Here is a 25,568-nt window from a genome sequence, read left to right as displayed (position 1 = left end):
GGAGGGTTGGGTGGCAGGACCAGAATATATTGCATAAAATTCTTTTCAATTAAATGGAAGAGTAAAAGTCCTGTAGCTCAGAGCTGCTCCATAGAGCCAATCACTGATCATGCAAAGCTACTCTGATCAAATTAAGTATTTAAAGGGAGACAAGTTTTTGTTTCATTCTGTCTTTTCTAAGATACAACCTCGTTATGTAGCATTGCCTGGCCACTAAAGCCTGTCTTCCCTCTTTAACATCCCAAGAATTGGGTGACAGCTGTCTACCACCATGCTTGAGTCTCAACCACAAATTTGAAAAGTACCTGGAAAGAGAAGATGAGTCAAATAAAAAAAATCTGCAAGGCAAGCCAAAGAGATGTCTTACTCAGACACTACATTTCAAACACAGCAACTGAGTAAGACAAGTAAAGAATTCAATAGACTGACAAATTCACAAAACACAAAATTTAACTCCAAATGTGATTCTGAAAAGAAATAGAACATTACTAGAAACGTGAATGAAACATAACTAAAGTCTACAGTTATCTAATAGTGTATCCTAATGTTTTAGATTTTTCTAACTTCTTTTTTTGTAATTATAGTTATCATGTTTTCTCCATTACTTTCCTCCCTCCAAATCCTTCAATTTACCTCTCTTTTCTGTCTTTTAAATTCATGACATCTTTATTCATTAATTGTTGCTCTATACTTATACATACATGTATATACATATATTTTCCTAAATATTGCATATACCATGTTTAAAATGTTTGTTTCTTGCACATATGTTTTCCAGGCTGAACATTTGGCATTGGATTAATAATTGGTGTGCCATTTCCTAATTATTTCTTTCTCCACTCTAAGAATCTGTTAGTTGCCTGAAATTCTGTATGTAGTGTAAGAGACTATGGACTTTTCTCCTATCCACTCAACAAGAACAATTCTCTTTGCAACAACAACAAAAAAAAGACCATTATAGAAAATTTCAGTCAATCAAAATGGAGAGTTGTGGAGCCCAATATTAATGGATATATCTACAAAATAACTCCCACACTTAAGACTCAGGGAACATGTGGAAGAGGGGGCAGCCACATTGTAAGGGCCATTGTGCAGGTAAGTACGCTGTGAGACTGTGTTTTCTAGTAATATCAGAAGTTACATCCGTAATGTTTAACTAATGTGACTATCTAAGCATGAGCAGTATGTTAGTTTTGATAGGCCTTTAGAAGAGCGGTTAACATTAAAGGAAAGAGAGTCAGGACATTTAAGAACAGCCTTTGTCATTGCTTTAATTTTCTGTAAAATTAACAATTTTCCTAAATAGAAACTTTATGTAATCCAATGTGAGAAAAAAATAATTGAATGACAAAGGAAAAATGAGAAAAATAATAACACAATGTAAAAATAAAGACAGATTTTGGTACTTCATACCTGTGGCAAAATGAACCCTGATTATACGGTCTTTAGATTCATGACAAAACTAAAATTAATCTCTCTCTGAAGAAGTGTTTTCTCTGGAGAGAATATTTTGAAATGATACCTGTTGTGAGATTTTTATGGGTAATGGATTAACTCAGCTTACAAATTGATGAAAGATTCATGGTAAAAATGCTCATTGTCCTCACATCTATCCCAGTCTCTTGCTAAGTGAAGACTTTCATGGGACATGCCTTTTTAGGCTAGTGCCCAATTATAAGTGAGGCTTGATACCTTATGATCATATGGAGGGGGAAGAGGTCCCCATCGGTCATAGACCTAGGGGAGGGGAATAGGGTAAAAGCAGGAGGGAGGGTGGAACGGGAGGATACAAGTGATGGGATAACAATTGAAATGTAATCTGAATAAATTAATAAAAAATGCTTATTGTCAGCCAGATACAGTGTTACATGGTTGTGATCCCAGCATTCAGTGAGGCAGAAGCAGGTGGATGTCTGTGAGTTCAAGGCTAGTCTGGTCTACAAAGTGAGTCCAGAACATCCAAGGCTACACAGAGAAACCCTTCCTCTAAAAACAAACAAATAAAACAGCAACAAAAATGTTTATTGTCATTCATTAAAATAAAGTAAATGGGAATTCATCACTAAATGAAAATTTTTAATTATTCCTGTATATAACCTTAGGCTGTCCTGATTGGTAAAGATGATTCATTTATCCAAAACAGCATTCTGATTTGCTGAGGAGAGGAAAGTGCCTCTTGATCCAGTAAGAAATATAGCTGGTTATGCTACCAGTACTATCTTCATCAACCAAGAAGTCCTCCCTCCAGCCTGTGTTGGAAAGCTGCCTATTTGTAATGTCACTGAGATGCAACACAATTTTAGAATACATTTTTAAAATTAAGCTAAAATATGATCAGTACAATGCTTGTACTAGAAAGTCTATTTCTAGGAATTCACTACAGCTTGAAACAAAGTTTCCCTAAATAAGAATGCTCAAAATATGAGTGTTTGTTAACAATGAAAAAGGAAAAGTAAGAAGCTTAAATATCCTATCAATAAATGATGATATAGTCAATGTATTAAATACTAAATCTTATCAATATTGTTTTGAATATTATGTAGAAACATGAGAGAAGAGCTTAAGATGTGCCTCAGAATGTAAAGACAGCTGAAAGAACACCTGATGACCTGTGTTCAGTTTCAGATTTCAGGTACTCCAATGGTGGAGTGAGATGACTGATTCCTGTGTATTCTTCTATGACTTCTGCATATACACATGTGTCACTGATGCAGTGCATTCATAAGCACATGATAAAATTTTTTTTAAATGTATAAAAACAATAGCCCCCCCCAAACCAACTGGAGGTATAAGGTTATTGGGTAGTTTAAATTCTGATTTCCTGTTTAAATGTTATGTAAACCCTGCTCCCCAATTGTCCCCCTGTTATGTCAACAAAGTGGCTTATAGCCAATCACTAAGCAGAAGAGAGAATAGGGCTGGACTTCCTGTCAGCAGGGGAGGAGGAGTTAGGAGAAGAAGCAAGGGATCCAGCTATGGTGAGAGGTCCAAGGAACATCAGGAGGAAAGAGCAGAGGCCGAGGAAAGCTACAAAGTGCAAGTATTGATAGGATGTTTGCTGGGAGTAAAACAAAATAGCATAGAGGATTAAGAACAGATTTAAATTGCTCAGATTGTGTTGTGAAACCTTCTGTTATAAAAGAGTCTCAGTTATTTGTGTGATAGCTGGGTTAATAAACGAGTTAAGAGGTACATTGTTTTATAAAAAATAACTTCAACAAATAATGCTTAAAATGTAAAAGGAAAAACCCATCCAACCACAGGTGTACTTATGCTCAGCCTGCTTTTGTGTATTTACAAACAGATGATAGAAAATGCTGTTCTCATAGTTGTGAGAACTGATAGGGATGACTATCCATAGCGTGTATAGAAGGGGAGTCTAATGAATTCTAGTGACCCTGGTTTGATCATTTCCCCTTGGAGGGGAGGCCCAGTGGCACATAGAGGAAGATGATGCAGGGTATCCAGAAGAGACATGATAGGCTGTGATCATATGGTAGGGAAAGAAGTCTCCTTTTGTCAGAGGTCTAGGGGAGGGTAATAGGGCAAAAGAGGGAGAAAGGGTGGGAATGAGAAGAAAGTAGTGAGAGGATAAAAATTGGAATGTATCTGAATAAATTTAAATAAATAAATACATACATACGTAAATAAAAAGAAAGGGAATTTAGCCTAATTCTTTTGCCCATCTCAAATTTATATTGAGCAAAAAGAGCAAGAGTGCTCTTGGTAGACTACTATAGCGTGCACACACATACTATGGATAGTTACTCTTGTGTAAAATATTTTCTCTGCCCCATGTCTACAGAAGCAAAATCAGTACATGACATACACGCAGTTCTATTACACCATTACTAACTGCTACTGACACCTTTCTAACATATGTTTACCCATTGGGAGCATCCAAACCAAGTCCACCAAGAGCTTCCAGCTACTCAGCATGTTAGCTTAATGTATACAATTTAAACAATTAGCATTATTTTTCTCTTCTCATCCAACATTATCTCATCCTTTCTTGCATCTCTCTTCTTTTTTTCTTTTCATTCTTTCTTCTCTCTTCTCATGCTAATTATACCTATTTTAATTTTGTCCATCCATGACTATCTCATTGGTGTCTCTCTGGTCTGTTAAATGCTCATGGTTATCTACAATACTTGGTCAATCGATGCCGCACCCCATGTCATATATTTCTTTTTGCTATTATATAATCATCTAAAACTAAATATGAGATAGTCAAGGCTTTTATTGCTTGTTTGATGTTCTTGTTTGTTTTGGGTATCAAACTCAGAGTCTCAATTATGTGAGACAAGCTCTATACCAGTGAATTACATCAGTTCTAATTTTTGAAAACCAAATCTTCCTTTTGGCCCCTATGCTTTACAAGATAAAATGGCCCAGTATCTGCATGGAAATAACATTGAATTTCAGCATACCTCTGTAATGTGTTTTAAACCAGTCTTACCAGCCTGCACTTCCACTCTGAAAAAGCCTTCTATTTCCTGGACACAGTTTGCCAAGCCTTGCCTAAAGAACACATGCACCCATTATCAGTTACCTTCCTACTTACTGCTCACAAATGAACTCTTTTTTACTCTTCTGTTATTACAGAAGTGTCATTCTCTGGAAAGTTCACCTTCTCCTTATCTTGAATGATTATCCCCTGATCCTGTCTACCATAAGCATACTTTGTAGCATATCTCAGGGTGGTCTGGTAAGGAGTGGCTTCATGTCTGAATTTACCAGTAGGATGTGCTCAATATTATCCACATTTTCTCAAGCCAGAGAAGTATTTCATACAAAGTAGACCCAATAAGAAATGATTGATCATTTCATTGACGAATACCATTTGAATGTATAATATGTATAGAAAATTTCACCATTAATATGCTTAGTAAAGTGCCCCTTTAACATCCTAGATAAAAGGCAAATAGGTTAATTAGTATTCATAAAGTCAGTGTGTGATGTCTTCCAAATTTATATTTCATTGAATCATTTATTTATGAAGGTGAGAGGGATTCTTGGTGCAAATAAACACATAAACATAAGGATGTCACACAAATTATTTCTCTACTTTTTATCTTTCTGATATTTTTTCTTCTATTACCTACTCTTCTTCTTTCTTTTTTTTCTCTCCCTTCCATCCTCTACTCTTCCTTCTTCCCTCTCCTTTTACTCTTCTATTCTCTTTGATTTCTGTCTGCTTGTATTTCTTTCTCTCCTTCTTCATCTCCACATTAAACACAGAGTTTAGAATTTTTTTCTAACTGTAAGTAAAGCTGTCCAAGGAGATGGAAACTGAGAGAACTACTAGACAGCATATGCTCAATGAAAGTATGTCCTTTCCATAAGACTGAGACGATTCTATCTACCATCCATAGTAAATAATGTACTGTTGTAACTCAGCTGGAGACAATAACGAATTGTGGCAAAACAAGCCACAAGAAGGCAAGGCAAAAACTCTCACAAGGGTGGTCAGGGCAACCCAATAGGGGGAAAAGAGCACCAAGAGAATGCAAAAGAGTTAGAGACATGTTAGGATGCCCACAAACAAACAAACAAACAAACAGACAAAGAAACAAAAAATGCCAACCTAACAACCATATTATATATGCACAGGCCCTGGGGCAGATCCTTGTAGGCTCCATGCTTTCTACTTTAGGCTCTTTGAACCCACATGAGCAATGCCTGTATAGTTGATTCAGTGGGCCTTATTCTCCTGGTGTCTTTCATTCCCCCTTGACTCCTATTATCTTTCTTTCCACTCTTCCACAGTGCTCCCTGAGTTCCAACAGGAGGTATCTGATGGAGACCTCCAGTTTAGTCTCTGCATAATATCTGGCTGTGGGTCTCTGCCTGCTCCCATCTGCAGCTAGAGGAAGCCTCTCCAATGGTGACAGGACATAGCACTGATCTATGGGTATAGCAAACTATCATGAGAACTCAGGTCATTGATTTCCTTGTGTACATGTATCTGTGTGCTAGTTTCTAGGGAGGGCAAAAGAATGTGTTAGATTCCCGGGAGTTAGAATAATAGGCAGTTGTGAGGAGCTTGAGGTAGGTCATGGGAACTGAAATTGGGTCCTCAAAAGCATAAAGATCTCTTGACCATTGACCCTCCTCTACAGTTCCCTGGCAATTTATAAAATAAAACTAGAAAGGCTTCATCCAGCAGCTGATAGGTGTACATGCTGAGACCTACAGCCAAACATTAGGTGGAGCTCAGGGAATCCCATGGAAGATGAGGAGGAAGAAAGAACTGTAGGAACCAGAGAGGTCAAAGATACGGCAAGAACATAGCCCACAGAATCAGCTAACCTGGGCTCCTAGGGGCTCACAGAGACTGAAAGAACAATCAGGGACCTGTACGGTTCTGATCTAGGTCCTCTGCATATATGTTATGGTGGTGTAGCTTGGTGTTCCTGTGGGATTCCTAACCAGTGGGAGGATTGGGAGGGCTTTCTCTAACTCTTTTGTCTGCTTTTGGGACATTTTTCTTCCTACTAGATTCCTTAACTCAGCCTTGATACGAGGGTCTGTGCCTAGTCTTATTGTGGCTTGTTATGCCATGTTTGGTTGATATCCCTGGGAGGCCTGCTCTTTTGGAAGGGAAATGTAAGATGGGTGGATTTGGGAGAGAGGGGAGGTGGGAGGGAGGGCCTGGGGAGAGAGGATGGAAGAAGAGCTGGGGTGTGGATACAATATATGACAGAAGAAACAATAAATTAATTTAAAAAACAAAATTAAAGTGCTGTTACAACTTTTAAAAGGTGTATTTTAAAATGAGCTGTGGCAGACTAACAGCGTCAGCTAGTCCTACTTCTCTACTTTATTTCTTTACCATTATCCCTTATTTAGTCATATTTTTGTTAAATCCTTTTTAATTGAGTAGCGAACTAGAAAGCTAATTGATTTTTGATGCCACACTATGATTTCAAGACATTATTCTGCCTGAGCAATCCCCGTTTGTTTTTTTTTTTTTTTTGTTTTGTTTTTGTTTTTTGTTGTTGTTTGTTTGTTTGTTTGTTTTGTTTTTTGTTTTTTTTAAATTAACTTTGGGATTTGTTTCCTGGGCTGCAATAGTTTCCTTTATTTGATTCAGCCTTTCCATGTTTTAATTCTTTCAGAATGTCTTCCTGGTGGGTGAAACGACCCTGCTTCTTCTCTTTGTTGGGAGCAGAAGCAGGAAATGGACGTGGCTGTGGAGTGCTGGAATGACCCAGGCACCAGCCTGTGCAGTGGCCTGGAGAGGAGATGGCCAATGGCACTGATCTTAGGTCAAGATATTACATCCAGAAACTAACAGGCAAGAGAGCTATACTGGCTACTGTAATCTTAAAACCTCACACTGTCAAAATTTGTCATATTGCCTTTTCCTTCCTCTCGTTATATCTTTTCCTACCTGTCTCCATTTATTCACATCTCTTTATTGGCTTTATTCTCACCAAGACTGTCTATGTGTCCAGAAAAAAAAATGGAGTTGGAAGCTCCATGCTTGTAAAGCTCAGAAAGTATTTTATGTTATTCTTACATCTCAGGGTGTTCTGTCTCCATGCATGTCTATGCATCATATATGTGTAGCTTTTCTGCTGAGGCCAGAAGTATGTCCTATATTCCCCAGAACTGATGGATATGAGGCACCTTTTGGGTTCTGAGAATCAAAACTGGGAACTGGGCAAGAGCAGCCAGTGCTTTTAAAAGAAGAGCCACCCCTCTTAGCCCCACACGCAGCTTTTCATCTCAGGAAGACAAATCCGCTTCTTTTTATCCTTTTGTATGTATTTTCTATCTTTCTTTTGTTTCTACTCACTTTTACCCATGATTCCTTCTTCTCTCAGAAGAGTTTTTTTCTACCTATAATTCCCTCTTCTCTCAGAATCATTATTGTCTCAGGTTAGGGCAACCATGTTTATCCTTTTAAATTAATCTTGGAGTCTTCAGGAAAAAAAAAACTGATGACTCCTGATTATCCAGGATAAAGGAGCTCAGGAATGATGAAGAACCATCAAACATCCCATAATAAACACATCTATGAAACTAATAGGTGAAGAAAATAACCCAGTGATACCATTGCCAGGTGTCATTTAGCCAATGGGAAAGCTCAACATATTTGGTGAGGTGGCCTCAAGGATGCTAATAACATTCTTCAGCAATGATACTTAAGAGACTCATGGCTTTAATAGTCTGAGATTTCTTCAGGACTAATATCATGTCTAACTCATTGAAACCCCTCTTATGCATGGCATCCCTATAGAGAAGTTTGGTTAATTTGTGTTCCTTTCATAGGAAGCCTGGGGTTTTAACTTTATAATCCAAATTCATTGTTTTATTAGACATTTCTAATCATCATTTTTGGAGTCGTTGTATATTTATAGAAAAATCAGTTAGAAAATGCAGAGTTATGTACTTTATATGGCTACCTCCAAGTTCACTTTATTAACATTATGCATCTGCCTTTTACTTTCACTACAGTTGATGACTCAATATTGATATATGATATAAAGACCTTAGCTCACACTGGAGGGTGTTTTTTGTTGTATATTGCATGAGTTTTAACAAATATATTATGATATATATTCACTATTATGATATCATAGGGAATAATTTATTTTCTTTTTTTTTGTATCCATCATCTCAAGCTTGTGACAACAAACCACTAATGTTAACATGATTCCCCTCATTTTGTCATTTCAAAAATGTCATTTAATTGAAATCAGATAGCATATATCCTTTTCTAAAAATTTTTTATTATTAATTTATTCTTGTTACATCTCAATGGTTATCCCATCCCTTGTGTCCTCCCATTCTTCCCTCCCTCCCCTTTTCCCCTTATTCCCCTCCCCTATGACTGTTCCTGAGGGGGATTACCTCCCCCTGTATATGCTCATAGGGTATCAAGTCTCTTCTTGGTAACCTGCTGTCCTTCCTCTGAGTGCCACCAGGTCTCCCCCTCCAGGGGACATGGTCAAATGTGAGGCACCAGAGTACGTGAGAAAGTCATATCCCACTCTCCACTCAACTGTGGAGAATGTTCTGACCGTTGACTAGATCTGGGTAGGGGTTTAAAGTTTACCGCCTGTATTGTCCTTGGCTGGTGCCTTAGTTTGAGTGGGACCCCTGGGCCCAAATCTGCCTATCATAACCTGCTTGTAGGTTTCTAGGACCCTCTGGATCCTTCTACTTTGCCATTCTCCCATGCTTCTCTCATCTAGAGTCCCAATAGGATGTCCTCCCCTCTGTCCCAGTTTCCTGGTAAGCTTAGTCATCAGGGAAATGCAAATCAAAACAACTCTGAGATTCCATCTTACACCCATCAGAATGGCTAAGATCAAAAACTCAAGAGACACCACATGCTGGCGAGGATGTGGGGAGAGAGGAACACTCCTTCATTGCTGGTGGGAATGCAAACTAGTACAGCCACTTTGGAAATCTATCTGGTGTTATCTCAGAAAACTGGGAATAGGGCTTCCTCAAAACCCAGCTATTCCACTCCTTGGAATATACCCAGAAGATGCTCCAGCACACAACAAGAAAATTTGCTCAACCATGTTCATAGCAGCCTTATTCATAATAGCCAGAACATGGAAACAGCCTAAGTGTCCCTCAGTAGAAGAGTGGATAAAGAAACTGTGGTACATTTACACTATGGAATACTACTCAGCTATTAAAAACAAGGAATTCCCGAAATTTGTGGATAAATGGATTGAGCTAGAAATGATCATAATGAGTGAGTTAACCCAGAAGCAGAAAGACTTAAATGGTATATACTCACTTATATCTGCATTCTAGCCCAAGGGGCATGGCCCACGAAAGCATATATCCTTTTTATTTCACTTGGATTCTTTCACTCAACAGTAGCACTTCAGATTGCTGCATGTCCTTTTAATTTTTAGTTAATTTTTTATGATTAAAACATTGGTATTAAATCTAACTTAGGTCCCATCCTCTGTATTCCATTTCTTCTACTATACCCCTCATCACCACTCTCAGTACTTCTTGTATACTCTTTGTAAACTCACTGTTTGTTCTATGTGCTTGGATGTAGGACCATCTTCTTGAGAAAGTTTAGTCTCTTGGGAGCTGCATCCCTGAAGAACCTGATTCTCCTTCCACAGAATCCATCCATGTCCAGTATCTCCTTGGTGACTCCTTTGTCCTTTTCTATGGCTCAAGATCTCACTTATTCTTGTTGTTGAGTGATAATCCATTATGTCATTCATGTATGGAAGGCTATGTCAATTAACAGCATATTTTGACAATTGTTAGACAATTTACCATCAACATTTGTGCGCAAGTTTCTATTTGGGCATCAATTTTTAATTTATTTGGGGAAATATTATTTAAGAGCGTTGATTGCTGGGTTATACGGGAAGCCTATGATAAATTTTGTTAGAAAGCTGACAAATTATTTTCAAAAGAAGAGATACTATTTTGGATTCCAACTAACAGTGAATGAAATACTTTTTCTGGTCTACATTACACAAACATTTGGTGTTGCTTATGCTTGAGCTGTTAGCTGTTTTAGTAGATGTGCAGTAGAAGAGGTGAGTACTAAAACAATATTCTCCACATATAACAAGAGATGAGCCTTTGTACATCCTTGAGCTTTTGTCTTCATTCTTTCTATCCCAGTCTATCTTGCAGAGGACTGGGGGTAGGGTACTTTTAATTTACAGAGAATCCAATTTGCCAGCATTTCTATAAAATACTGACCACTGTTGTTATTCTTCTTTAAAAAAAAAAACAACAACTGGTTAGGTGAGAGAACCCCATAACCTCAGGACTGAGCCCTGAGCTTTCTTGGCTTGGAGAAATAGCTTCAAAATTCTACACTCCCAGTATGTCATTTGTACAAAAAGCATCTGGGAGGATTGGATAAAATAGCTCCATGAAGGTCCTTGGGACAGAGAATAGCAAAAGCAGCTGTTCAACCAACTGTTTTCTTCCTTCTTTCCCAGGTGCTTTGAATCCACATATTTCTGTTTATGTGGCTGACTATGCTAACGCCTCATTCTAGTGGTTGAATAACCAGACATGATCTTCACTGCCTAAGTCCACTGAGTTCATATTATTGCACAAAGCAATCTGGCATAGACAAAGGGGTGAGATATTATCAAGAAGAGATATCTTTTCAAAGTAGAAGAAAATGGACTCTGCTTGGACTTCTTCTTCCGAGGTTAGGTCTCGGTGCTTTACCTCATACCTCTAGCTAACAGTCATCTGTGCCCCTTTATTTTGGTGTCCCTTTATCTTGTGTCACCCCTGCCATAATCTGAAGTATGAGAGATCTACTGTGACATTCAGTTAGCGTGGTATTTTAATTTTCTTGGTTTCCTACAAAGCAGTGAATGGGATATTCCATCTTCTGTTCATGAAATTTCCACTTATCTATGTACATTTTAATCAAGACCCTTGATTGCCTACATTCCAACCAAGATTTTGTCGCTCTCCACCAGGCTGTCTGGAAACTAAGCGTTCTGGTCCTCCAACAAGAAAAAGTGACTTCTCAGGGGCCTGGCATGGTGCTACTGTCACTTAATTGTAGCACATATTAAGCACATAATTTACCACATAAAATAAAAATACACTAAACAAAAAAAAAATAATAACTTTCAGGATATCCTTTTATTGCACTTCTTTGCTGTATTGCCCTTATTTTGCTTATGAAAGAATCCACTTTAAAATGAAAATATACACCAATTTATGATAAAATCAACTCCCTTGGATGTCCACACTTTGCCATGGTTTGAAAGTTGCCTGTATACTTACAATATCAACACACATGCACACATGCACACATACACACATGCACACATACACACATGCACACATACACACATGCACACATACACACATGCACACATGCACACAGAGGGGATGGGAACCTCACTGGGGACTAAAGACAAAACCACCCCTGTTAAATAATGTTGATTTCATTTCACCACTTCTCATATTCTATTACTAGAATTTATCTTCAAACTGTTGCCTCTTATCTAGGTGCAAAAGTAAAATAAAATAGTTTGTTAAAATTTTCAAGAAATGTCACCAGTTAGATATCATCAGTATTTTTGAGACGACTTAAAAACTGTAGAGAATGAACATTTCTTAATGGGGACCATTATGCTAACTCTAAAAAGACTCATAAAGACAGAGGAACTATCGCCTGCATTCCTCAGGATTCCATCCACACAGCCTAGACACACAGATCGGGTAGCTGTAATAGGTTGTGAGTTGGTCTGATGGAGAACCAGACACAAAAAGAAATAAATAAATAAAATAATCGAGGGATATATATATCCCCAGAGATCTTTTCATACAGACACTTGGAAATTATTACAAAATTATTACAATGTCTATATAGCATGGGACTTAAAGATAATGGGTATTTTTTTTTTTCTGGAACAATATTAGAGAGTTTTCTTCTACCAAATCATTTTGATAGCTAAGTTTGTATTGATCCCCACATTCTCAAATATGAAAACCAACTTTTCAAATGATAAAAAGAAAGTGGTCAGGGACCTCCCAGGAATTTCCTGCTAGGGAAAAAAAAAAATGCTGCTTTTTGCTGTCCAAATGCTCAGCGTGTTAAACCACACTTTGAATTGGTCTTTCAGCTGATAATGAGGTGGGGTAACACAGTACATAGCTGTAATAGAAGTGGATTGAGTGAAAAAAAACTTTCTCAGGATATGAGCTGTGATATGTATACAAACTAGGCAGCAATCATTAATAAAATGCATTCATTGGACTCCCTCTCAGTCTATCTTCCCTACCCAGTTGGAGGCTAGGATTTCTTAGCAGAGAATAACACATCAAACAACACATCTGCGTGGTTAATGAAGGTGTCAGACTAGAGTTCGGGTTTAAAATGGAAATCTTTTGGCATACTGCAATAAAGAGATAAGATACTTTTTTTTTTTTTTTTTTTTTTTGTGGAATTCGAGAACTTAAATACTTAGAGTAGCTTTCATAGAATGTCCTTTCATTTTAATAATAGCCAGCCATGCATAGTTTACAATGAATAAGTAAGGAGAGAATGTATCAAACATTGTCTAACTACAGATGAGCTGTATTTTAAATTCAAATTTCCTTTTAAAAATGTATTCACTTTACATTTGCATTTACATCGTAGCCCCCTCTCTAGTCTCCTTCAGTCCCACCTTCCCTCCCTCTTCTTCCCCTATGCACCTCTCCTAGTTGTCAGAGAGGGGAAGCTATTTCCCCTATTGAGTGACCCCAGCCTACCAAGTCTTTTGTGGACAGCCTGCACTCTCTTCCTCTGTGGCATCATAAGGGGGAAGTGATCAATGAACAGGCAACAAAGTCCATTGCACAGACAGCCCCTACTCTCCTTACTAGGGGACTCTTATGAAGACTGAATTGCCGATTGGCTACACCTGAGCAGGGGGCTTACGTCCTCTTGATGCATGGCCCCTGTTCAGTGCATCAGGCTCTGCCTGCCCCCACTGCACCCAGATTTGTTGTTCTTCTTGTATAACTTCTGCCCCCTCTAGATCCTTCTATCTCATCACTCTTCCATAAGACTCCCTGTCCTGGGCACAAAGTTTGGCTGTGAGAGAAAGCATCTGCTTCAGTCCCCTGCTGGTAGAGTCTTTCAGAGGAACAGTTCTACTTCAAGACCCAGCCATACCACTCCTGGGCATATACCCAAAAGAGGCTCCACCAAGCAACAAGGACATTTGCTAACTATGTTCTTTCTGGAGTTATTTGTAAAAGCCAGAAACTGGAAACAATTCAGATGTTGAGGTCTGTCAACCGAAGCATTGCTAAAGAAATTGTGGTACATCTACACAACAGAGTATTATTCAGCTATCAAAAACAAGGATATCATGAAATTTGCAGGCAACTGGATGGGTCTGGAAAAGATCATCTTGAGTGAAGTAACCCAGACCCAGATAAGCTATTTTGAAATGAAATGAATAGAATAACCTCCTCACTCTGTGTTTGTATTTTCAGTTATGGAAATTTAATGCTACTCTCTTTCTACTTCCTCATTTTACAAAAGAGAATGACAGGTGGTATCATTCACCATCTCACTATGATGGAAAGCAATGCAGATTAGAATGCAACCAGAATATTTTTGGACACTCTTGGATTGAGATTGTGTTAAGTAAGTAATGTGAGACATTCCAGATAGGCACCCTCTTGAGTTCAGCCACTGAGATACTTTGGAATTTTTTGGTTTTCCCTGAATGTAAAGAATACAGAAGTTGATGTGGTTTAGATAGGAATATTGATCATGAAGTAAGATGTTGAAATGCACTCTAATCTGAGGGCTGGAAAGCTCAATGATGAGAGTTAAAATAATCACACCAACGAGAAAGCTCCCGCTGCAGAGTTCTAACACTGTAGTGAGCCTCTTTAATACCAGGAAGGAAACATCAGTCCATTGGCCTTCCCTTTAGCTCTTTTCTTCTTTTTAACATGAATCAGAGAGAAACTATCAACTACGTATTGTGCATTTTTAAAAAATCCTGTTTTAAGAGTGTGATACTCTTACGTGACAACTTAATGGGATTTAGTGTCACCTGGGACATTGGTCTCTGAGCATATGTGTGAACTAGCATTGACTGAAATAGGAAAACCCCATCACTTTGGGTTGAATCATTACTCTACAAAAGAAAAAAATAGGATTGAGCATAAAAGTTTATTCCTTTTTGTTTACTGATTAAGGATACATTGCTGTCAGATGTATCAGACTCCTGTAGTCCTGATTTCTGGTCACCCTTGAACTGTGAGAAGAGAAAAGTCAGAGCATTGTATTACAGTTTCAGGAAAGGAAACTAGGGCATAAAACTGGTACTAGCAAGTGTGACAATTCATGTTATGAATCTAGATATGTGGTTCCTAGACCTTTAGAACTATTTTGTTATTGGAAAATGGGGCTAGTTTGTTCCTTCAAACTAAAAAAGCCAAAATATGTTAAAGTAACCTTAATGGGCTATTCTTTTGAGAGCTTTGAAGATGGGAATACAGAGAAAAATATAGACAGTGGAGCCCTGGGTAATGAAGTTTTAGATGAGAAAAAAAGACACTACCAAGAAAGAGAATGCCACCATTTCTGCAGTATTTTGAACAAGAATGTGACTTCATTATTTGCATGTCCAAATCACTTGAGTGAAATTGAATCTAAAAGCAATGGACTAATGTATTTTGCAGAGAAGATTTCAAAGTGGGATGATATCCATTTGTGGGTTGAGGGAGCAGCAGTCTTTGTAGAGAAGCACTGAAGAGAAACCTCTTGCTCATGCTCCTAACGGGGAGAACAGGAAATGTGTCCTGAGGACAACACCCCATCTATCATAGGCTACTTTATGTAAAGGCCCAGTTCTCTCTCTCTCTCTCTCTCTCTCTCTCTCTCTCTCTCTCTCTCTCTCTCTCTCTCTCTCTCTCTCTCTTTTTTTTTTTTTTTAGGTCAAGCTTTCCTTTATTTGATGAATTGTTTTCTTTTTTTTAAAAATTTTTTTATTAATTTATTCTTGTTACATCTCAATGGTTATCCCATCCCTTGTATCCTTCTATTCTTCCCTCTCTTCCATTTTCCCCTTATTCCCCTCCCCTATGACTGTTCCTGAGGGGGATTTCCTCCCAAACATGACAGCCTATGTAGTCATTGCCCTTGGTTGCCTCATGAAGGCTGAAGGCCAACTTCAGTTGCTGAAGATACTATCCAGTTTGGACAAGGTACTCAAGCAATCCAAAGTGGATTTGATCTGAAGCATTCCTCCCTGGGGAGTAATATTTATCATGTTGGAAGCTATGATGGAAGCCTCTAAGGTATAGAAGCAACCAATAGTCACACCGAACTGCGACATCTATGAATCATAGCAACTACCAGCATGGCAAAACAGCCAAAGAGAATGTGTATCTCTTACTCATCATCAAAGAAGATTCTATTTACAGCAAAAAGAAACAGCCTACACAAAACCACAACTTGCTAAGACGCAGGGAACCAGTGATCACTGGATGATCACAGCCATGATGGATATATCTACAATAAAAACTCCTCCATGTAGTTGTTAGGAAACATTCTGAAAGAGAGGTCAAAAGGTTGTAAGAGGCAGAAGATTGGAAACTCTGCTGTGAACTCGTGACTCTTACGAATAACAGCTAAGCTTCACCTGTGGTATCTCAACAATATAGCTGCCTAAACATGACTTGAACGAGTTCATTACCAACAAGCATACTAACATGGGAAAGGGGAAATCACACAGCCCTCACCACAAACAAACAAACCAAGCAGTCAAGGAATGCTATGAGTGGGATAAATGATTTCTCCAGGGATGAGCCTCTTAATTGGTTATTTCATAACAAGTGATTAGCTCTGAAATCACTTATAGTACAAGCAGCACTAAACAGACTGAGCAGATTGTATTTATATATTTATACACCTATATGATAATACAAATTAAAGAAAAAAAGGCATAAATTTGAAAGCGATTAAATGAAGGGGTATTGGGGGGGGTTGGATGGAGGAAAGGGAAAATGATATAATTATATTTTAATTTCAAAAAGAAAATATATACCTGCAACAAAACTGAAAATGATTCCTGCTTGAACATAATTACCTAGCAAAGTGTTTCACAAAGGTTATGTTGGGAGGCAAACAAAACGTGGCCTTGTTATGTTCCAATGTATTGTATCCTTACCTGGCAGCAGAATGACAGCACTGGGTATGAGTTATTGCTTATGAAGGCATGAAATATGTGAATTTCAGAGTGTCATGGGGAGATGTCTTCCACATTTCCAGATATCGGCTGAAGGAAGTCAACATGTGGCAGGACAGGAGTTAGCGCAGAGAGCCATCATGTGAAGTGTAGAAAAAGCCTAGGATTCAATGGAGAACCTAAGTTGTTCTAGACTCCACAGCTATGGCATGTATAACAAGGACGGATGTATACATGGAATGGAACCAGCACAAAGAGAGAGTTTTGATGTGCTGTGGTAGCAGAGATTGGGAGTGGTGTTCCCCGAGGCCTGTGGGGAGTAGGCAATTGCATTCTGAAGCTCTGATGTTGGACATGAAGCTGCCATTGGTCTTGCTGGATCAGTCTTGCTTCAGTCTAGTCGTCATCACTGCTATTCCTTGATTGACTGACTGACTGACTGACTGACTGACTGATTGATTGACTTAGGGGCCATGAGAGTGTTCACCTGAGGCTAGAGTGATGGCCAAGAGGTTAAGAACATTGGCTGATCAACCAGAGGAGCAATTTCACTTCCTAGCAACCACTTAGGCGGTACACAACCATCTCTAACTCCAGTTCCAGGGGAGCAGCTGCCCTCTTCTGACATTGTAGGCACTACGCACGAATGTGGTGCACAGACATACATGCAGATAAAAAGTGCATATGAAAATATACTAATAAAAGATTATTTTAAATAAGTGAATGTTTACTATGTACTTATATGTTGGAATTATAAAACTTTCTGATTTTTTAGGATTTTACATTTAACAATTTGAATTTTCAAAGCATTGGAATTGCTTGCGGTTGTAAAGATTTTTGTTGTTATACTAAGTGAATTTACATTTTACGACAGGATGATATTGTGGAGACAAATTGTAGAGTATAATGGTTTAAAGTGGTATTTTGGAATGTCAAATTAACAAGGGATTAAGTTATGGTAAATAATCAAAACTCTCAACTTGAGCACACACTTTCATTACTCTCTTCTTCCTGACTACAGATTAAATATGGCCAGCTGCTTTAAGTTCTAGTGTCTTGAGTTTCCCACAATTAGTTGAATATACTAATCAGCTGTGAGCCAAAAGAACCCTTCAGTCCTTAAGCAGCATTTTATAGTGATCTATTTATTTTTATATTCATTGCTTTTCTGTCTGCATGTCCGTGCTAGGATAACAGATCCTCTGGAACTTGAGTTACTGACAGTTGTGAGCTGCCATGTGGGTGCTGGAAATTGAACTTGAGTCCTCTGGAAGAGCTGCCTGTGCACTCCCAACTGAGCATCTCCAGCTCCCCTTAAGCTGCACTTTAAAAGGTACATTTATTACAGCAATATAAAAAGTGACTAAGAAAATAATAGGACACCCAAATATGAAAGATAAAACTATGCCTTTTTGAAAAAAATCACAGTATCTTTATGTATTTGGGATTCAAAAATAATTTAAAGAAGAACCCAAAAAGGTTAAATGACTTTTTTTTTTTTGTAAAATATAATGCTTTGGAGAGTGAAAGGTACAGTTGAAAACTCTATACATAAATATTATAGATATGTGTGAGTAGTATTGAATCGAGAATACACGACTTTAGAACTAATGTTACTTTAACACATATGACTATGGCAATAAACAAACAAACAAAACAAACTCACCTTACTCAATTCAAAAAAGTTAAAGTCTTAAACAGGCTCTTCATTTTAAAGATATTAAAACTTTCCCTAAAATTTTAGGAACAGTGCTAGACAGGTCAATGAGGAAATAGAGCTTAAGATAAAAACAATGGCTCTACAGTGCTCATCCAAGTGCATAAAACGATGAACAAAAACACCTGCAGTTTCACAACCTGATGGGTAGAGTTTGACTTGGTTAAATCCTTTCTAAACGATGAAAAAAAAAAAGAAAATAACTTCAAATAAAAAAGTTAAACAGCAACAAATATACCTCATGATCTGTTTTTTAAAGAGGAAATTTCCAAATCTTTTATTCCACCAAACTGGAAAATCCAATAGAAATTAGTAGATATTTTTTTACTTCTTTCTAAATTTGTTTTTTTTTTTTTATTAAACATAGATTTTTATACAATGTATTCACTGTTTTTCCTCCTCCAATTCCAGATCCCCTTTTCCACACCACCCCTTGCAAATCCACACAATTTCTTATTTTATATTTCTTTATTGATGAAGTTATTTATTACTTTACATCCCTGATTGTTGCTTCCCTTCCCTCCTCTACTTCCAGTTCCCCCCTTGTTCTCTCCCTCATTCACCCCTGCTCCCCTCTTCCTCAGAAAAAGGAGCTCCCCCCCCCCATGGATATCTACCAGCCTTGTCATATCAAGTTGCAGTAAGATTAGATGTGTCTTCTTTTATTGACACTAGACAGGCAGCCCAGTTAGCAGAAAGGGATTCAAAGGCAGGCAATGGAGTCAGAGACAGCCCCTGATCTTGCTTCAGGAGCCCCATGTGAAGACCTGGTTGCACAACTGGTAAATATGTGCAGAGAGCCTAGGTCCATCCCATTCCTGCTCTCTGCTGGTGGTTCCATCTCTGTGAGCCCCTATGGGCCTGGGTTTGTTGATTCTGTAGGTTTTCTTGTGGTATCCTTGACCCCTCTGGCTCCTTCAAGCCTTTTGCCTTGTCTTCTACATGATTCTCCATGGTCCACTTAATGTCTGCTGTGGAGTTTCCAACAGTTTCTGTGTGAAACCTCTCTCATGGCATTTATGCTAGGCTCCTGTCTGCAAGTATAGCAGAATATTGTTAATAGTGTCAGGGATGGGCTTCCTCTCGTGGTGCTCACAAGCCGGGCTAGTCATTAGTTATTCCTTCCCTCAAATTCTGTCCCATCTTTTACCCCTGCACATCTTGTCGGCTATACAAATTTTGGCTCTAGGGTTTTGTGCCTGGGTTGAATTCATAGACATGTATTTTTCTGTTACATATTAAGAAGATTTTAAATGTTTCTATAATGATTGCCCTTGGTTTTATATACATATAATATTTTATATATGTATATGTTAACATCATACAACATATAATATACCACACATATATAACATGTATGTCATATATTACACATATATATTATATTGAATATAAATATACATATTAAAAGTTATAAAATACAAAGATTAAAAAACAGTGGTTGAATACAGTAATTATTTATTTTTAGGTTATATAACACACATTTAAGGGCTCCATCTTCAGAGAACATGACTTGTCAACTTTAAAATATGCAACCCAGACAATTCTAGCTCAAAGGTATTCTTAGACCACATCATGAGAAATTACATAAGGAGGCTTTTAGCTCTGATATTATGAAGCTCAGTGTGCAACTAACAGATCAAGGAATCAGAAAGTCATGAGGCTGACTTCAATGATCTTCCTCCTTAAAAGTTAACATGGAAAATACGTGGTTCTGATGTCAGCTGTAGAATTTACTAACTTCAAAAGGGCCTGCCAGTTTGGGGATTTTTCTCTATTTGATAGATTTATAGGGATTTGAAAAGCAGAAAGGACAGAAGGGCAATTATCATGAGAAAAACCAACCTGAGGAACTCTCCTTTCCCTCTGCTGCCTCCCCCTGGGAACATGTACTATGAGGTAACATGTATGTATTGCACTGATATGTATGTATTGCTCAGTGTAGATGTTTGACATTAATTTTAAAGTCATTGTGAAAAATAATGTGTTTTGTTATGATATTTTCATAATCCACCTTCTTCATTTCTCCTTTTCTTTATTAATTTGGGTCTTTTATATGTTTTATCTAGTTTGTCTAGGGACTGTCTTTCCAAAGAACCAGATCATTGCTTGCTTGATTATTTTATTAATATGTGCTCTGATCTTTTAAAATTTGTGTTGCCTACCACTTTGTACTTGCCTTTCTATTACTTTTTATTTTAACCCTAAGGCATATCATTAAATTACTTGAGATGTCTCAGATTTTTAAATGGAAACACAAACATCAATGAACTTTTTTTATTTACCTAAACTTCATTATAGAAGTTCTGGTAAATTGCAACATTATTTTCACCTGAGTTATGGGATTTCTATTTTTTCTTACAATTTTCAGAGACCCACAGTTTATCCAGAAGAACACTATATAGCCTCTAAGTTTTTGTGCAGTTTCTATGGTGGTTGTTGGGTTTACTTCCTGATGATTACAAGCATTATTCGATTACAATCCGAATTGGTACAAGAACATATTAAAGTGTTTTGTATTTCTTTGTGGTGAACAAGGTAATCAATTTTAGAAAGGGCTTTCTGGTGTGATTAATTGAATGTGCATTCTAATATTCATCATAGCTAAGCTTTGAAGTTTTTACATTGAATTAAAAAATTGAAATCATGTCTAAAATGGGCACTAATTGGGGAAAATGTAGTTTATATATTTTTTCTTTTAGAATTAAGTTTTCATGATTATGCACTGAAAGGAGCAGGAATTATTTTTTTAAAAGGAAAGAGAAGAAGTAAAATATAACTGAGAAGCAGAGTATACAGCTTACAGTTATGAGAAATAAAAACGAAAATGTCATGGTGCCAGTGGAGAGAAGGAAAGGACAGTCATAAAGGCTGATCTCTGCTAAGGTACAAGATGAAACAAACAAACCAAAAACAACTGAGGCACAGAGTAGGAAATAAAAAAGAAGAAAAGAAAACTAGTAAATAATGTGAAACACAAGGTATCATGTCCTCAATACTTCTTGTTTGTTGGTAAGAGTGCACTTTCTCCTTCACCTCCAATTGCTCCTTCTAGCAATATCTTCAGGTGAGGCCAGGGCTGAAGTCTCAATAATTCCCAAACATTCTACTGATGTGATTGATGAGTAAGCAAACATGTTCATGTCCAAGACTTGTCAAAACAAAAACAAAACAAAAACAAAAACAAAAAAACCAGATGCCTCAAAAGTAGACAAAATCCTGCTATGAGACTGATGCACCACCTACTGCGCTAACGAGGTACCTGACAAAATCCTGTTATAGGAGCAATTCAAGTAGAGATTGGATGAGCACACAGAGGAATGTTAACACAGTGTATTTATATTTCAAAACTAGAAATAATTGAGCTACTTTAGCACTGCATCTAGCTTTTAGATTCTATAGAGGTTCTGGTGAAATTTAAACAAGACAAGATGACCTGCAACTAACATCTCTTCCTGGTTTCCGTTCTCTTATTGCCATCTCTGACCCAGTTGGGTGCTGTGTTGGGACCCTATAGTCCTACAGAAAACACTTTGAGACTTTCTGTTGGTAGAGTCTTCCTTGCCTCTCTTCAGTCTAATTATTCTTTGAATTTATAACAAAGTGGAAGTGATTCACCAGAAAGATTTGAAACCAAATAAAAAACATTACTATAGTATATATGTGATTCCTTAAGCATTAGAGTTGTCCTAATTACCAATTCATATATTTGGCATATGAACTATGATATAATCACATGTTTAAATATGCAATCATTTATCAACTTGATTGTAATAACTTCTCTATAATAAAAGAGGTCTCCCTTCATTGCAATGTTGAGTAAATGTTAAATTAATCATGGATGCTTGCCAAATGTACTTTTATAGAAAAAAAAAAAGCAAATAAATTGCTTTCCCAAGAGTGACTCACATGGCTTCTCTTCCAGCAGTAGTTTTGTAATTACTTCTTTGACTAACTGAGTGATAATATCAGAATGAATCTTAACTTTTCCAATAGTCCTATGTGTGCAAATATATTGAAAAAAAAAGTCCAATGATTTAACACCCCATGCAAAGGGGCATCTCTAAACACTGCACCAGTCCTATACCAGGCAGATGGAAATAGAAGATAAGAAAGGAGAGCTCATGACAGGAAATTTACTTAGCTTTGAATCCTAATGGTAAGAATCTTGAAAAGCAAATTTTACTTCTTTTTCCTATGAGGGGAATGAGGAGTAATACAAATTCTTTGTAATACATAGCTAGCTGGGAGTGAAATATGCATTTGGACACTGTATACAAGAAAATCTATTAAGTTCCTATTGTTTTAGAGGCTTCACACCTTCTTCAAAATTTCTCAAACATCTCAGGAGGAATGGAGTAGTGGTCTTCAGGGGATAGAGAAAGCTTCTATGGAATTGGATCTACCGGTGTCTTTATAAAATGAGAAAATCATGTTTTCAAGAAGTTAAGTGATTTCCCCGGTCTTATAACAAATGCAGCAGAATCAAACAGCATTACTTTATTAAAGTACTTTAACCCATGAGTCATATTGCTATTTTAGGTGATATCTGGTTTAATGAACTATTTGGAATTAAAGACATTTTTTTACTGTTCCTTTGTTTCAAACACTTTCTTCAGTTTTCCTGCCTCTAGAGATGTACTGATTTCACACAATTAGATTTATTTGAAAGTATACTTGGAGGAGAAAAGAATCCTCTGGTCTCTATGGAACGAGGCCCTTTTCCCTTAGGATGAGATTACAGAAATAAGGATGTTTAATACTACGGTTTGATGGCTGATTGGAGTATCCCAGGAGAATGAGCAGATGAGACAGAAACTGCTTCATACGTATCTTATAAGACGCAGTGCGTAAGATGTTGAAGACATCACAAGAACCTTTATACAACAGAGAAAGGGATTTGCAGGAGGAGAACGGTGCAGAGATTTCTAGGTCCTTAATACAATGCTTCTAAGATCTCTATAGTTGCCTGTTTCATGCCACACTGAGGAAAGAGGGGTGGTGGAATTAGGAGCAGTCCCATATTAACTTCCCCATGATTTTCCTCTGCCTTTATGTAAAATCATATTCTAGTTGTCCACAGACAGTGCCCGGCAAGGTAGTGGCAGTCTCCACGTGGTCTTGAGTTAGCCCCAATATGACTGAGAGTGGTGAGTGTGGAAGAGTTTATCAAGAGCTTCTGCCCAACAGAGACCTGTTAGATGAGTATTTCCCTTTCCAGTAATCCCTTGGGCCCAGAACAGTACCTAATATCATTGCCTTCTTTGCCAAAAAAATGCTTTATTGCTTTGGTACTCCTCAATAAGCCTTACCCTTATGGCTAAATCTGCTTCATGATTACATAACCTGTGACAGTGGAGAAGACAAAGGAGAGCTTTACATGATGTTGGTAGCTGGTCACTCTATGTCTGTTAGAGTGCATGGGGTCCAGGCAGCTCCTGGAACAAGGTGGCAATCTAGTTTTGAAAATCTTTCACACGAACTCTGGTGCCCCATATTTGACCACATCCCCTGAATGGGGAGACCTGGCGGCACTCAGAGGAAGTATAGCACGCTACCAAGAAGAGACTTGATACCTATGATCATATACAGGGGGAGGAGGTCCCCCTCAGTCACAGACATAAGGGAGGGGAGTAGGGTGAAAGTGTGAGGGAGGGAGGAATGGGAGGATACAAGGGATTGAGATGTAATATGAATAAGTTAATTAAAAAAGAAAAATCTTTCTCATGATTATTTAGGGGAATATATAGGAGTAACTCTAACCAAGCAAGTGAAGGACTTATTTGAAAAAAACTTTAAATCTCTGAAGAAAGAGATTGAAGATGACATCAGACGATGGAGGGATCTCCCTTGTTCATGGATCAGGAGAATTAACATAGTAAAAATGGCCATCTTACCAAAAGCAATTTACAGATTCAATGCAATCCCTATCAAAATACCTACAAAATACTATGAAGACATTGAAAGATCAATTCTCAACTTCATATGGAGAAAAAAAAAAGCCCAGAATAGCAAAAACAATCCTATACAATAAAAGATCCTCTGGAGGAATTTCCATACCCGATCTCAAGCTGTACTATAGAGCCACTGTAATTAAAGCAGCATGGAACTGGCAAAGCAATAGGCTGGTGGATCAATGGAATCTAATCAAAGACCCAGAGATGAATCCACACACATTTGACACATTTGGTCACTTGATTTTTGACAAAGAAACCAAATCTATTCAATGGAAAAACAATGCATCTTCAACAAATGGTGCTGGTCTAACTGGATGTCTACATGTAGAAAAATGCAATTAGACCCATATTTGTCACCATGCACAAAATTCAAGTCCTAGTGGATTAAAGACCTCAACATAAAACCAGAGACATTAAATCGGTTAGAAGAAAAAGTGGGGAAGAGCCTGGAACACATTGGCACAGGAGATACTTCCTGAACAGAACACCCCCAGCCTAGGCCTTAAAGTCAACAATATTTGCTAATATAATAGAATAAAATAGCCAGTGAGATGCTATTAGAACAGTGATAAATGTAAAGATAATGGACCTGGTTGGTTATTATTGAGATGTATTAGGCTCCTGTGTTAATTCTTTTTCTCAGTTCCTTACAAGAACACCCAGGAAGGATTGCCTCAAGGAAAGAGAGCTTTATTTTGGACCATGGCTTCATACTGGAAGAGTCATGTTAGCTGAAGCACCAAACCCAAAATCCCAGACACAACTCAGCAGTGAGTACAAAGAAAAGTAGACTTAGAAGTGGGGCCATGTTTTATTTAACTTTCAAGGCCTATCCCAGGTGACCTACATCTGTGAGCTAGGCTCTACATTCCACAGGTTCTACATCCTCCCAAAACAGAACCAGCTGCTGGGGGCCAGGTGTCCAATCATATGAAACTTTGAGGCACTTTTCAGACTCAAACTGTAACTTCTCATGTTATTAGCTCATATATGTTCCAAACAAGTGAAAACAGTGAAAAGCTAAAGTATAAGAGTCAGAGTCTCAGTCTCTCTCTCTCTCTCTCTCTCTCTCTCTCTCTCTCTCTCTCTCTCTCTCTCTCCCTTTCTCTCATGGCTTATGAATATACCCAATACCCCATGCTACCCAAAGGGAAAGCAGGAAAATGTGAACAATAAAAATCTATGAACAAAAATCAGGGTGCTTACACATCA

Source organism: Acomys russatus, chromosome 26 (genome assembly GCF_903995435.1).
Source record: "Acomys russatus chromosome 26, mAcoRus1.1, whole genome shotgun sequence".
Taxonomy (NCBI): domain Eukaryota; kingdom Metazoa; phylum Chordata; class Mammalia; order Rodentia; family Muridae; genus Acomys; species Acomys russatus.
Note: the sequence above shows the minus strand (reverse complement) of the source record.